This window comes from Uloborus diversus, chromosome 7 (genome assembly GCF_026930045.1).
Source record: "Uloborus diversus isolate 005 chromosome 7, Udiv.v.3.1, whole genome shotgun sequence".
Classification (NCBI taxonomy): Eukaryota; Metazoa; Arthropoda; class Arachnida; order Araneae; family Uloboridae; genus Uloborus; species Uloborus diversus.
Genome location: NC_072737.1, coordinates 88,262,668 through 88,277,160, shown reverse-complemented (window position 1 = coordinate 88,277,160; position 14,493 = coordinate 88,262,668).

The following is a 14,493-nucleotide window of genomic DNA, read 5'->3' as shown; positions in this document are numbered from 1 at the left end:
AAGGGGACTGGGCGACGTTAAATATGCTCGTGGTCTCAATGTCCTCCAAGTGAAACGATACCTCTGGGGGTGCTAGCACCAGGTAGCTATTAGCTCCTGGACTAGTTCTAAATTCTCATTAACTGTTCGATCCGGTGATGGTGCTGCCATCTATCGGTAAAAAAAATAATGGAGCCAAGGCACTTAGTATGCAGTCCTCGACATAAATACAGTTGTAGTCAGTTGTGACTCGGAATCGGAATTGGGTTGTATTCCACTCTGAGAGGCACAAAAGAGAAATTTTAGAATTCCTACCTGATCATACAAGAGTGTTGGAAAGGAAATGAACGATACTTAAAATTGAACAATGAGATTTATAATTCAGTGAATCGACTGGATGGCGTGGTGGTAAGGCATTGGCCTACTGCGCCGTGGTCCCGGGTTCTGACTCTCGGTGGCCAGTCGGAGGATTTTCAAGACGCAGAAAATGTCTGCCCCCATGCCGCATGATTATGCGACATGTAAAAGATGTCTTCTGTTATTCATTTGGCTTTGAATTCCCTCGGCAAAATTAAATCCCTAGTGCAAGTTCTTATCAAAGAGAGCTCAGGTGCCTCAATCTGGTAGAAACTGGGGGTCAAAATTATCCGTGCCACTGACATCCGCACCTTAATGGTGGCACATAAAAGACCAGATGCCGTATCGGGGGATCGCACTAGGTCTGCTAAATGCTAAATAGCCTAATGCAGCCCCATAAGAAAGAAAAAAAACAGTGAAAACCTCATAGCAAGTGCTCAAAACGCCGACTACGCATGCCGTTGCTTGGGCGACACCACAGAATTAACAATCTGCGCACCCTCTCAAAGATTCCTGGGCCCTGTTAATTTTGTCAGCTGCAATAACAGTTTTTGCTAAGATAATCAGCTAAGTCCATAGTCACTCGTCCCGTACACTTAAGATATCTTGTACCCCAAATAAAAAAGTCCAGTGGATTGAGATCTGGTGAGTAAAATGCAGGGCCGCCGAGCGTCAAGACGGACCTTTTCCAGTTTGATCATCCCCTTCCCCCAGAAAACTTGTCAAATTTATACTATGATTCCGAGACGGGGCCTCTCAAGGGACGTGCGCTTAGTTTTTGACAAGCCTGACATAGCCTAATGTCGGCATTGGCAAGGTGGCCAATCCACAGGTCCGCCACAACCGATCCGATCCAAGGTTTACCATTTATGAAGTTACGTGCCGTCCTCTAGGTTAAAATTAGCCTGCGGCAAATTCTTGGTAGCACACCGTGTCCAAAAAAAGGACGCGCTGATTTTAAAATTAAATATTTCAAAAACAAAGGACGATATTGGAATAAAATAAACGGTATGTTTATTGTGAAGCCCATAAAATTCATGTACAGAAACTTTGAAATTAGTAACAAAAATCGCCAATATGAGCACTGCATGCTGTAATTGCAATAGAAATCCCCATAAATAGTGCTGCGAAGGCGTTAAGCACTTCAGCAGTAGTTTTACCTCTCAGAGGTTCTTACATTTACGCTAGAAATTATCGCCCATCCCTTTAACAGCACTATTTATGGGGATTTCTATAGCAATTACAGCGTGCAACGCCCCTGTTGGCAATTCTTGTTACTAATTTTCGAGTTTCTGTGCATGATTTTCATGAGTTTCACAATAAACATACCGTTTATTTTGTTCCAAGTTCGGCCTTTGTTTTCGAGACATTTAATTTTGAAATAAAGGAGTCCTTTCCTGGACACCCTGTAGATATGCTTCGTTAGCAGGTAAGTCAGAGGCGATGGCTTGCAATGCTTCATCTCGCTATGTTCGATTTTACTTTCCTCTTTTCTGCCTCTCGGAAGGGAATGCAACCCTATAGTGCAATGTAATTATTGGGCGCCTGGATGGGCATGATCATCCCTTTTAATTTGTAAAAACAATTTAGAATCACCCTGTAAATGAATGTTTACATTTTAGACGAAATTCAGACTGCCTTTGCATAAAAATAAATTATTAAACCTATTAAGCCATAACCATTACCTTACCTTAACCTTACCTTATTATTTACAATTAACCTTACCTTAACCATTACCCCTGTAAATGAACGTTTACATTTTAGACGAAATTCAGATTGCCTTTGCATAAAAATAAATTATTAAACCTATTAAGATCTAGCTTTTCTTTTCTTTCTTTTCTAAGTTGTGTGATTCTTTTCTCCGTAACTTAAAAATGAAGGCTTCGTTCCAAGAAAGGGATCAGCTTCACATTTTGAGTACTTTCAGGAATCACGAAAAACATTTTAAAAATTCATTTAAGGTAGAATCCAAGTCAATTCAATGAAGGTCAATTCAACCTTGATAGTCTCTGAATTATTTTAATGTAACATGTGTTAAAACAAATAAAAAAATAAAATCATGGTATGTCTTGGTTTTGTCCAAAAGAATTACTGGGCCGAGTTACAGGCATCATTTCTCACTTGCGATTTTCAACACAAAATCTTTAATGTTCTTTATCTCAGAAACGGTACAACATATTTTGTTGCTGTTTGTTTTATGTAACAATTTTTTTTCTGTTAAAAAATATGCAACATTTTAAAATATGTGATTAAGTTCTCTTTCAACAATATATTTTTTCTCAAAATTGTCAATTTTAAATTTTTAAATTTTTTTTTTACTGTTAATTAGTAACATTGAGCACTAGATTCCCTAAAAAAAGAGAGTTTCTACTTTTTTGTTCAACAGATTTTAGAGACATTGAAAATAAAAGAGGTTTTTTTCAGGAACTCTATCTCAGGTAGACTTGAAAATTCAAAATTTTATTTAGCAGCAAGCGGTCAAAAACACTTTAAATTTAGTTATATAGCAGAAGTTTCAATTTGATTCTCTACTTTATCCGGGATATTGATTTTAGTAAAAACAAGATGGCACGACGTGCCACTACGTTGAAAGATTGCGTGCGGTAAGATGTTACGTTCCAGCAAATTGACGGGAGACTGCAATCTTGTTTTCACAAAAAATAAAATTTCTGGTTGAAACAGCAAAAATGAAAATGGGGGCAAGTGACTAAACTAAAAGTATGCCCCACCCACTAGCTGTTAAATAAAATTTTGAATTTTCAAGTCTACCTGTATATGAGTTAGCGAGAAGCATAGAGATGCAAGTGGCAAAATTAAAAATTTGGAGATAACCAGCACAAATGGAAGGTGAACCTCTCCTCTGTCTTGGAGCAAGAGATAATGCTAAAAGCCCTGGTAGGTTCTGCTGTACAGCAGGATTTGAAAAGAAATTCAATGAAAGCCTGCCTAGTAATCTTTAAACTTGTTTATTCAACATTTTAAAATGTCCACTTATATTCCATTGCTTCTCACTGCTTCATATAGAGTTGCTAAAAATCCCTTCATTTTCTAATGCCTCTAAAATCTATTTTAAAGGATAAAGTGGAAGCTCTTGTTTTCAGGGAATGTAGTGCTCTGTGGCACTACGCATCAGGGAGAAAAATGAAACTTTTTGAAATTGGCAGTTTGGAGAAAAATAAAAAGTTGTAGATGTACACAACTTTTGGCAAAACAATGCGTCAGTAGGATAATTTCGAGAAGGCTATAAAACATTTTTATTCAACATCTAAAACACAAATTACCAAAATGTATTTTTTATTCGTTAGTCGCTTTATAAACGTTTAAAAACTACGTCATACAGTCGAAAGTTCAAATTGATTACCACAAAGTTCAATTATCACACACACACAACCATCTTTGTCAAAAGCAATTTCCTCTCCACTCAACTGATGATAAAAGATGGCATTTTAACCGTCCTCGTATGGCAACAGGACACAGATTAGTGTCAGGCTGAATTCTTTATTCTGTTCGTACTTCGAAACATAGAAAAATATTCGTATGGATAAATGGAAATGAACTCTTTAGGTATGCAAGAATGAAAACCGGCAAATTAAGTAAATGCGAAATTTTAACATGTTTTCTTCAGAACATTTACCCGTTTTGAAGATTTTTCTTATAAATAGTTATATGAAATTTGTGGATTGATTGTGACGAAAATTTTGAAATTTATGGAATAGAATAAGTTAATTCACTTGTCAAGCCAACATAACCTTGAAGAGAAGGCCATAGGTTTCATTAATGACATCACAAAGAAAATCGGAAATGAAATTCTGTAGCTTACATTTTATCCATATTTCAATACAAATAACATGAAATAGTTTTTGGCTTACAATCGAATTTTCGTCTTGCAATGAAATAACTTTTGGCTTTTTCAATATTCAAAATAAATTTTAAATGAAAAAGTATAGCAAAATCTTTTTTTTTTCTTTTTTAACGCTCAGTATTTTAAAACTATAGCTGTCCAGGTTAGATAAAGTCTTAGATAAAGTTGACGTCAATGAGCTGATAAATCATGATTTTCATAAAGAAAGTTCAAACCAGACAAATCGGCGAGAAAGTCATTATTTGCAGCACTGAATTTCGAGATAAACAAATATATCTGATGGATCAGTCTATACTGCCGTGTGCAGGAAAACGGCAGTATCTGCAGAAATGAGTTTTCGAGATATTTGAAGAAACGCGTTTCGTATTCAATACTAACAATAGAGAAATGTTGGAATCAGCACTCTTTTTCGCGCCTTTTTTTGCAGCGGAAACTAAATAACCGAGCTTGTACATTAAAGATAACGTACAATAGATGAAAAAAATATTAAAAAATGAAAAATAAAAAATTTGCAGTTACGGCCCTTTACCTGCACACGGCAGTATTTATTTCCGGCTATCTTCTCACAAACAAGAAGCAGTTCGAGTTGAGACCAGTACTAATGGAAATGAAAAATTCCAGATAAAATCCTTTTCACTTGGTATTATCTCCGTGAGAGTTACAAGAGATACCTACCAATTAAATCTACAAAAAAGGACCCAATTGAGATTGTTTTTTGAAGGTTCATCTAAAGATAAGCAGACGATAAATGTAAAGCGTGAAGTGTAACAAATTAAATTCATTGAGATTACTGATTCAAGTTCTGAAGGGGGAATTCCCATTGTTATGAAGTATGAATGAAAAGGGGGGCGCTTGAAACTAGCGCGAGCACTGAGACCTCAGGTCTATTGTACTATCCCCGCTTAAACTACTAAAGGAGCCCAGTAACAGAAATAAATTTCAGCAAGTTTCCTAAACGAAATTCTAGGCAGTTCCCAGGGATCAACATAGTGGTATCCCAAGTGCTTAAATCTTTGTGCAGAGTAGAAGTCACATTCACATAGCACATGAATTGAGCTTTCATCAGCCATATGACATCCTCTACACGAAGGATTGTCGGTAACACCCATCAGATTAAGATGCCTATTAAAAGAGCAGTGTCCAGTTAGTAACCCAACAGACTTCTTGATCTCATTTCAGCAGTTTCCTAAACGAAATTCTAGGCAGTTCCCAGGGATCAACATAGTGGTATCCCAAGTGCTTAAATCTTTGTGCAGAGTAGAAGTCACATTCACATAGCACATGAATTGAGCTTTCATCAGCCATATGACATCCTCTACACGAAGGATTGTCGGTAACACCCATCAGATTAAGATGCCTATTAAAAGAGCAGTGTCCAGCTAGTAACCCAACAGACTTCTTGATCTCATTTCTACTCAAATTAAGCAGTTCCTTGGATCTAAGCCAGGGAGGCTGCTGGTTCAGAGTCTTGGCCTGTCTTTGAGAGTTGGACTGAAGCCACAGGCCATATCCCCATTGTTATAGTTTCTTGCAAACGATCAACAAAAGCAGTATATTTCATTTAGACTTTTACAGGCTGTTGGTCATATTTTTAATGCAATACTTCGAGATTCCCCTTTCGCTTTTTTTTTCCAATGACTGTAGTTAGATGTTTTTAACTAAATTTCTTCGCAGTTTCTTTTGGAAAGAATAGTGAATTTGTGTCCTATAACCAAACATCTTTTCTCGTCTAGGAAATAGTAAACAGCAAACTATAATACAAGACAGTCCGTGCAATGCTAAACTGCGCAATTAATTTATGTTTCAGATCGGAATAAAAATAGAAATAAGGGAAGAAAATATTTTGGCGAGATGATGGGCGATAAAGTGTAACACAAATATCGATGCCAGATTAACGTTCCAAAAATTTGCCAATTTTCAGATTAGTACTGCATTGGGTGTATAATGCGGCATAACATTATTCAATCAAAATAATTCTTTATGATTATTTAGCAGTGTTATGAGTCCCAACCTTTGTATTCATCAAGCGATCAAGCAAACGTTTTAATGTTCACCCGAAAAAGTTGTGAGGATGTGACTTTCGTTTAAATCTGGCTTTGAGGTACAGAAATATGCATCTTCATTTAACTGCAGGCAAATAATTTCAATAACACAACATTTTAATGTAATAACACAATAAATGCATGCAATATTTGAAATTGATAGCAAAACGCTTACGCTAGGTATAAGCAACGACAATTTCCGAAGTTGCACTTAAGTACCAAATCCTGCAACTAAATATTTGTTGCTGACTAGCAGACTTTCAGCACATGTCATTGTCCCTATATAACCTAACTAAAATACGATGATATGAGCAATTGCTAGCGTACTATTGGCTGCCATTTATTCGTTAATGAAAAATAAATTTCACCCGGAAGACCATGAATTGTTGAATGCACTATTGTATAAAATAGAACAGAAAAGTTGTTGGTGCTTCTGTAAAGTCACCGCAATTGTACACAATAACATTGATGAAGCTGTTCGCAGCTGGTGTATGATCAGCATTAGAGCTACGTCAGCCCGTGTTTTTTTAACAACTGCTTGCTAAGACAGACTATTTTTCGAGTTCGTGACGACCATTCCAAACTCCAACGATCTATATGTGATCTTCAAAGAGATAAGAATTAACTTTTATGAGAAATATAAAAACTTTGCTAGACTGTCTTCTGATAAGGAGACCTACTTTGTATTGTTTCATTACTGAACTCGAATTCGTAGTAACTTTAAGATCTTTGAGTTGAGAGATTTTTATTACGTTGATTCACGTGTTCTTCATTTGTAGGTTTGAAAGTGTTGTAATCAAATGACACTAACTCACTAAGAAGGCCAACAATGGTTCTTACTAAAATTATCGCAAATAAATTGCATTGAAAAATGAATGCACTTGTTTCAAGTTACAATTCTTCAGTGATCGAAAAGATGTTGAGAAAAATAACAAACCCATTACTCAGACATTTCTCGAAAGCATCTGCAAATATATTTTTTTCTTTCTCAAAATTTAATGTATCAATCGCTATTGACAGCATTTTTGTAGATATTCAAAAATTCTTAATTATCGGCTTATTTTGGCATTTCGAAGATTCCTATTCATAATTTTTTCATTCGGATTTTGAGGATGATTTTAGCACATATTTAAATGCAACTTTCGATATGTTTTAAGCATGCGTCTGTGTCCTGCACTGAAGAAGGGATAATTGTAATACCAAAACATATGTTGGAATCCTTGCTTTCATTCTTGAGCTGTAACAGTGCAACTAGACAAGAAAACACCATAAAGCAGGAATTAAAATGGAGGGAGCAAGTCGAATCATTGGTTTAGCAAAAGCAGACCCAAATACCCCAAGTCACGTGACTCAACAACGACGAATGATTGGCACGTTTTGCGTGAAACAAACGAAAGGAACCTGATTTCTTGGAATGCATTTCTTTTAAATATATCACGTGACTTGGAGTCTTGCTTACGTAAATGAAAGTGGTCACTCCCTCTATTTTATCTCTTCTCAATGGAAAAAACGTTTTATTGCATCAATCCTTAAAACGACAGATGATGGAACCCGAATCAGCACCAGTCCTCATCAAAGCATGTATGTATGACTTTTTTTTATACTTTTTCATTAATCCTTGCAAAACATCTTGACATCTAGTATTCGCTCTAAACGAGAAAATATATTCCAGTCAGTGGCAGATTTACCATGTCGCAATTGTAAGGCGCCACATAGGGGATGCAAAAATGCAAATGAGAAATGTTCTTCATAGTTCTGTGATAGATATTGGAGCACCAAAAATGTATTGCGACGGACCCATAAACTTGTAAATTCACCATTGGTAACAGTTGACCATGTTACTCGGTGTACAACTCTCCTAATTGAATGTGATTTCGCATTTCAGCTTTTTCAACCTTTCTTTAACTTATTCATCATAAGCCCTTTAAATGTAAGTAATCAGTTCTTACTATAGTGCGGAAACAGAAGATGAAGGAACAAAGGTATGACGCACTAGTTTACCTAGCACAGTTGCCATTGTTTCGTTGTCCACACCTTTTCTGCATTTGAGAAAATATTCCTCGCGATTCCGAAACACGTGCCTGCAGTATTTATGCTATTTAGTGCAGTATAAGAACATTCACTCATTTGCCCTTTGAAAAATTAATAAAATGTTATTATTAAAAAAAAAGAACTTCGTAGAAATCTTCATAGAGTTTGTTAGTGTTTCAACCTGCTCATCAACGTACTATTCCGAGCAATAGAAGGATGAATAGAAGCTTCTGTTTTACTGCGTTCAAACCAAACTGAAAATGCGACGGCACGTTTTCTTTGGCGTGGTAAAAGCCCTTCCTCAGCGCCACCTGTGTCAACGTGAGGGACCTTGGTGTGTGAAATACTACAACTCAGACACACGTGAAGATCCTGTCTGTGACTAAGAATTACGATCAAAGACTTTTTTTTCGGAACAGACATAGATGTGATTCATAAGAAACACTCAAGAAATAAAAACCTTCGATTTCTTCGGAAAGAAAGATTAAGAGGTATAGGGGCCATTCATTAATTACGTGAGGATGATTTTGGCAATTTCTGACCCACCCCCCTCCCCACATGTAAGGGTACATAAGATTTTTCCAACCCTCACCCTATTCTTACATAAGATTCCATTTCGTTTTTCAAAATAATAAAATAACGAATCTTACACTACTGGAATCGTTATTAAATTCACTATTATTTTATAAAACCTTTTTGTGTAAAGAAATATTTACTAAAACGTTAAAATTTAGACTGAATGTTTTTTCGACCTTTTTTTTTTTTTTTTTTTTTTTTTTTTTTGCATATGACGGGATACTAATTTAAAATAAAACATGCCATGAAAAGTGCGATTCTTTTATTGTATTTTACACTATTCATTCTTTGTAAAACTAATAAAATACGGCTCCTCTTAATACGCTTTTTACCTTCCAGACCCAAATGAAATATGACCCCTGCCAAACCACTTGACCCATGCGACTTCTGATATAAAATATCGACTTGGAAAACATTACGTAAGAATGGATTTGACCCCCTTTCCCTCAAAGTAAGGATATGTGGAGATTTTTCCAACTCCCCCTCCACCTCAGAACACTTATGTAGTTAATGAATGACCCCTAAACGTAAGGGGAACAAACTAATTACAAACATTTTGCGGGCATGTAATTCAGGATTTCTTTGATATTCCTTCATCCAGGAAGACCATTTCAGATTCAGTAAAATAAGAAATAACGTTTAATTGCACAAAATTGCAGGTTACTGCAGACACGTGTTTCAGTGTCACGAAAAAGGTCGTTTTCAATACGAAATTCAAAAAAAAAAAAAAATTGAATTTTTGATATCTGGAATTCAAATTATGCTTTTCGAAATCACGAGTGTGTGTGTGTGTGTGTGTGTGAATACAGGAAATTAAGAAGTGCGTGTGTGTGTGCGTGCAGGCGGGTGTGTGTTTAGGCTTGTGCGTATGTAGGCATGTGTGTGTATGTGTAGGATATGGACGCAACCTGGAGACTGTGCGCTGGTGGAGCCGCAACAGGCGAAATCTGTCGAAGGCAATGATGTTCCCATCAGATTTTCTGTGGGTATACTCCCAGTAATCAGTTATGCACAATATGCGTATGCGATCATATACATAATATGTCATAATACGAAAATTACTGAAGCTTGAGGGTACACTGTAACAAAATTCGGAAACGTTTCAGGATATATCGGAAACGTTTCCGAAATAGTAGGAATCCTTCATCCAATAGCGAACTCCTCAATATTCAGAAAGCTTTTTGTTATTTCAAGAAATCTAGAGACGGAAGTGATGACGCAACGCTTCGAAGCCTATTTCATCCTTCCAACATTGGCGCCAGTGAGTCGGAAATAAAGAGAACTTATTTTTTTTCTTATCTATGGTTGCTGCATTCAGCAACTGTTTAGCATTGGATTACTTGTTATTTCATGTCTAGAGAGTAGTAAAATGTGTCGAAACTTATTTTACGCCTTTGCATTTTGGACTGCCCTTGATTTTTTAGACGACGTACGCAGCTATTAAGTCAGTTAATAACCATTTCCTTCTTTACAATTTCCAATGCGACCATAATTAGATATATATTGTGTGTTCAAGCGTGAATAGTTTCAACACCCGTGTTTATACTTAATGAAACGAAACCCTTTGGATTACTTATTCAGTTGTAATGGAGGTACTTAGATTTTTTTCCGCTCATGTTCACTTGTAAGTATTAATGAATATTTTAAAACATGTTGTTATATACATTTATACTTTTGTTGATTTGCATTTGATGAGGCTCCAAACGTAACTGTTTTTGGGTTTATCGAATTAATTTAAAGTTATCCTACATACCTATGTGCGCGGTGTACTATTTGTTGTAACCAACTGAAACTGATTAATTACGCAAAAGAAATAAGATTTATGTTTGAGAAGCAACCACAAAAAAGTTATTTCGAAATACTTGGATGTACATACATTTTGGTTCAAAAAGAAAAAAAAAATCAATTGTTTAATTCATTAAAAATATGGTAATGCAAATATTTTCTAGTATTGTAATATGCTTCACAAAAAATGTGCAAGTGTTATTTATCCTTTTTTATTATAATTTATTCAATCATTTAAAAATATTTATACCATTAGAAAATGACCATGTTATCTATTAGTAAGAACATAGTTATGCAATTAATTCATCTGCTTATTCATTTTGTTAAATGTGGTTAACAATAAAAAAATTCCTTGACATTAATTGTTCCGAAAATAACATTTCCTTCGTGGATATGCTAGTTTAATGTAGGGCAGTCAGGAGGAATGAGTCAGGGGCAAAAATGGAACAGCTGCATTTACATGCCGAAATAAAAAGTAATATTATTTCATGTCATCGTTTTAAAAATGATCATTTTTTAAATACTATGTTATTAATATGCAATGCACATATGGGGAGAAGACGAGGGGCGTTCACCACGCTGTCTGTGCCATTCACATTTTCAAGGAGTTGCTTTTTTTAAGGAAGGGGGCGCTTTATATCATTTTATGGGTGCACCATCACTCTTATGGTGTGGGGGGGGGGGGACTCTCGTATATATGAAATGGAATAATCATGTAATAGAGTTCAATGTTTTAATAAATGAAATATATAATGCATTTTGAGCACACTCTAAAAATAAAATCAGTAACCTATTTTGATTAAGTATCTATATTTGTGATAAACTGGAAAAGGGCAAGAACAGAATAATAAACCCGAATGGTTCCAGCAGGGGGACTTTGGTGTCATATTTAAATTCATCAATTTCTCTGTTGGTACTTTTCGGTACACTTTGTTCGTCAAAGAAATTCACTTGACGTGAACGAATTTCGGAACGCAAAGTGTAGGTAAGTTCTGTCAAATTTTATCCGAAAATAAAAGCTATCAAGTTTGATACAAGATATGTTTTTAAGTTCTGCATTAAAAATACAATATGTTGATAATTTTGTCTTGGAAATATTGAGAGAAAAACTGAAGTTTAATATTGTTTAACAAACAATCCCACTTTTGAGAAAGTACTCCCCTTCCCTCCCCCGACGATTTTGTGATTATGAATGAAACTACTATATTATTTCATAAATTTTCAAAAATTTATAACTGTGCATATGTTATGTTGTTAACCATGCTATTTGTCATTAGAAATTCAAAAGAAAAAAAAATCCACGAATGATTCTAAAATTGCTTGTTTCATTGCTCTTAGATATGAAAGAATTGAAACTGATATGGCATGCAATACTATAGTAAAGAATTATTTTTTAGAAAAAATCACGGAAAAAGGATTCCGAAATTCTCAGAAACGTTTTTGAAAATTGTTTGGAGAATTCCGAAATACTCGGAAACGTTTTCGAAACTTTCATGAACCACAGCTGCACAGAATACTCAGAAACATTTCTGGAAATTACGGAAAGAGGATTCCGAAATACTCAGAAACGTTTCTGAAAATTACAGAAAGAGGATTCCAAAATACTCAGAAACATTTCTGGAAATTATAGAAAGAGGATTCCGAAATAATCAGACACGTTTCTGGACATTACAGAAAGAGGATTCCGAAATACTCAGACACGTTTCCGGACATTACAGAAAGAGAATTCCGAAATACTCAGAAACGTTTTTGAAAATTTCATGAACCGCAGCTGCACGATATACTCAGAAACGTTTCCGAATTTTTTTTACAGTGTATACGCCGTGGGTCATCCTTCAAAAAGTGTAACTTTTCTGTCACAAGCCTTTTATAGTAAAAACTTTAAGGAACAATTAATTTGACAATGATTTTTAATTTCATCAAAAATATATCTATTTAAACCTGCCAACAATTTTTTAATAATAATTTTATTTCAGTATATTTTTGGTTCACAACGTGTGATTTCTCACCTCCGTGGCATGTCACACTCCTTGTGTGACTGTTAAGGTAGCATAATAACTTGTTTAATGAAAAGTACATACTTATTTATTTATTATTCCTTTCACAAGTGTCTCAAATACTAATTGTTTAAGTATATTGAATTTTCTAATATTATGATTTAGTTCGTTTTAGAAGGACAAGGAGAGATCTCACACAATAAATTCTCTCCTCCGTTACCTAAACACAAAATGCCATTTCTCATTAACACGTGGCAGTAAGACATCAAATTTTATTTTCCATGGTTTTTGAACTTAAGTGTTCAAGACCGTATTAATCTTGTGAATAAAAATAATGTATGCTTCAATTGTTTACTTCCAAATCACACAGTATCGCAATCTAAGAGTGTTTATAAATGTAAAAAATGTGCTAAAAATCATCACACCTTGTTTCATTATAATCAGTCTGAGAACAACTCCGAAGTTAATTATCAAGGTACGAGTAATTGAAATACATTATAAACCAGTGCTAAGGTATTTGTTTCACAATCAACAGCTGTGTATCATACAGTGATCAAAACAAAATCGGAGGTTCATCCATGCATGAAAATATTTCTGCGCCTATAATTTCCTGTGTTTCTGACATTAACTATCATGGGCAGGTATTATTGTGTGCTGCACTCATCAAGGTAGTAGATTCTTCTGGAGAGTTGCAATTTTGTCGATCGTTACTCGACCCTGGTAGCCAAGCCAGCTTCATAACTGAGGATTGTTTACAGAGTTTGAGCCTGTAGGTGGAAGACTTAAAAATTCAAACTTAACAGCGGCCCATTCAATATCAAAAATCGAACTGGCAATGGCAGATGAGTGAAAATTACAAAATGTTACGTGTGTCTGTTTGCTTCTCTACGAGAGTAGTATGTTTAGAAATAGTAGAAGACCTTACGACAAAATCCTTCATAGCGACTTTGAAGAGGATCATAGCACGTCGAAGCAAGCCCGTAGAAATCCACAGTGATTGTGGCACGAATATCAAGGGTGCCAGTAAAGAGAGAATTGAGAAAGGCGTTTGATATGTTTCGAAATGATCATCTTCATGGCTATCTGTCATCTGAAAGCATCAAATGGATCTTCAACCCTCCCGCCGCGCCTCATTTTGGAGCCCTGTGGGAAGTAGGAATAAAATCTGTAAAGTATCATCCATATACATAAAAAGATGCCTTGGAAACGTTGTGCCAGAGTTTGAAGAATTCTTAACGCTTATTACGCAAATCGAGGGATGTTTAAATTTTCGCCCACTAGCACCAGCTTCACCAGATCCGAATGAGCTCTGACTCCCGGACACTTCTTGATTGGAACATCTATGAGTGCCATTCCAGAACCAGACTTGACTGCAGAGAAAATTAGCCACATTGACCGTTAAAGAAACATGCAAAAGATACTCCAACATTTTTGGAGACGTTGGAGTAATGAATGATGATAGTGTAGATTACAACAGAGACCTAAGTGGTGTAAATTACAACGTGACTTTCAACCCGGTGACTTAGTGTTAGTCAAAAACGAGAACCTTCCTCATCTATGCTGGAGTATAGGTAGGATTCAACATGTTTTCCCAGGAAAAGACTGTAGAGTGCGTGTTGTAGAGCTACTAACTGCAAATGGGGTACTAAAGAGACCGAATTCTAAACTTTGTGCTTTACCTCTGAACTGAGACTTAGACTTTTATTAGAGACTGCATTTTCAATTGTTTCCATTTTAGTTTCTTTGTTGTATTTATGTGTTCTCTTTTCAGGTGCTTGCCTTTCGTGAGTTTTGAACCCCCCTGGGGTTTCAAGGCTGGGGTTATGTTTGGTACAGCGAGAATAAAAAAGAAGAGAAAAGAAAA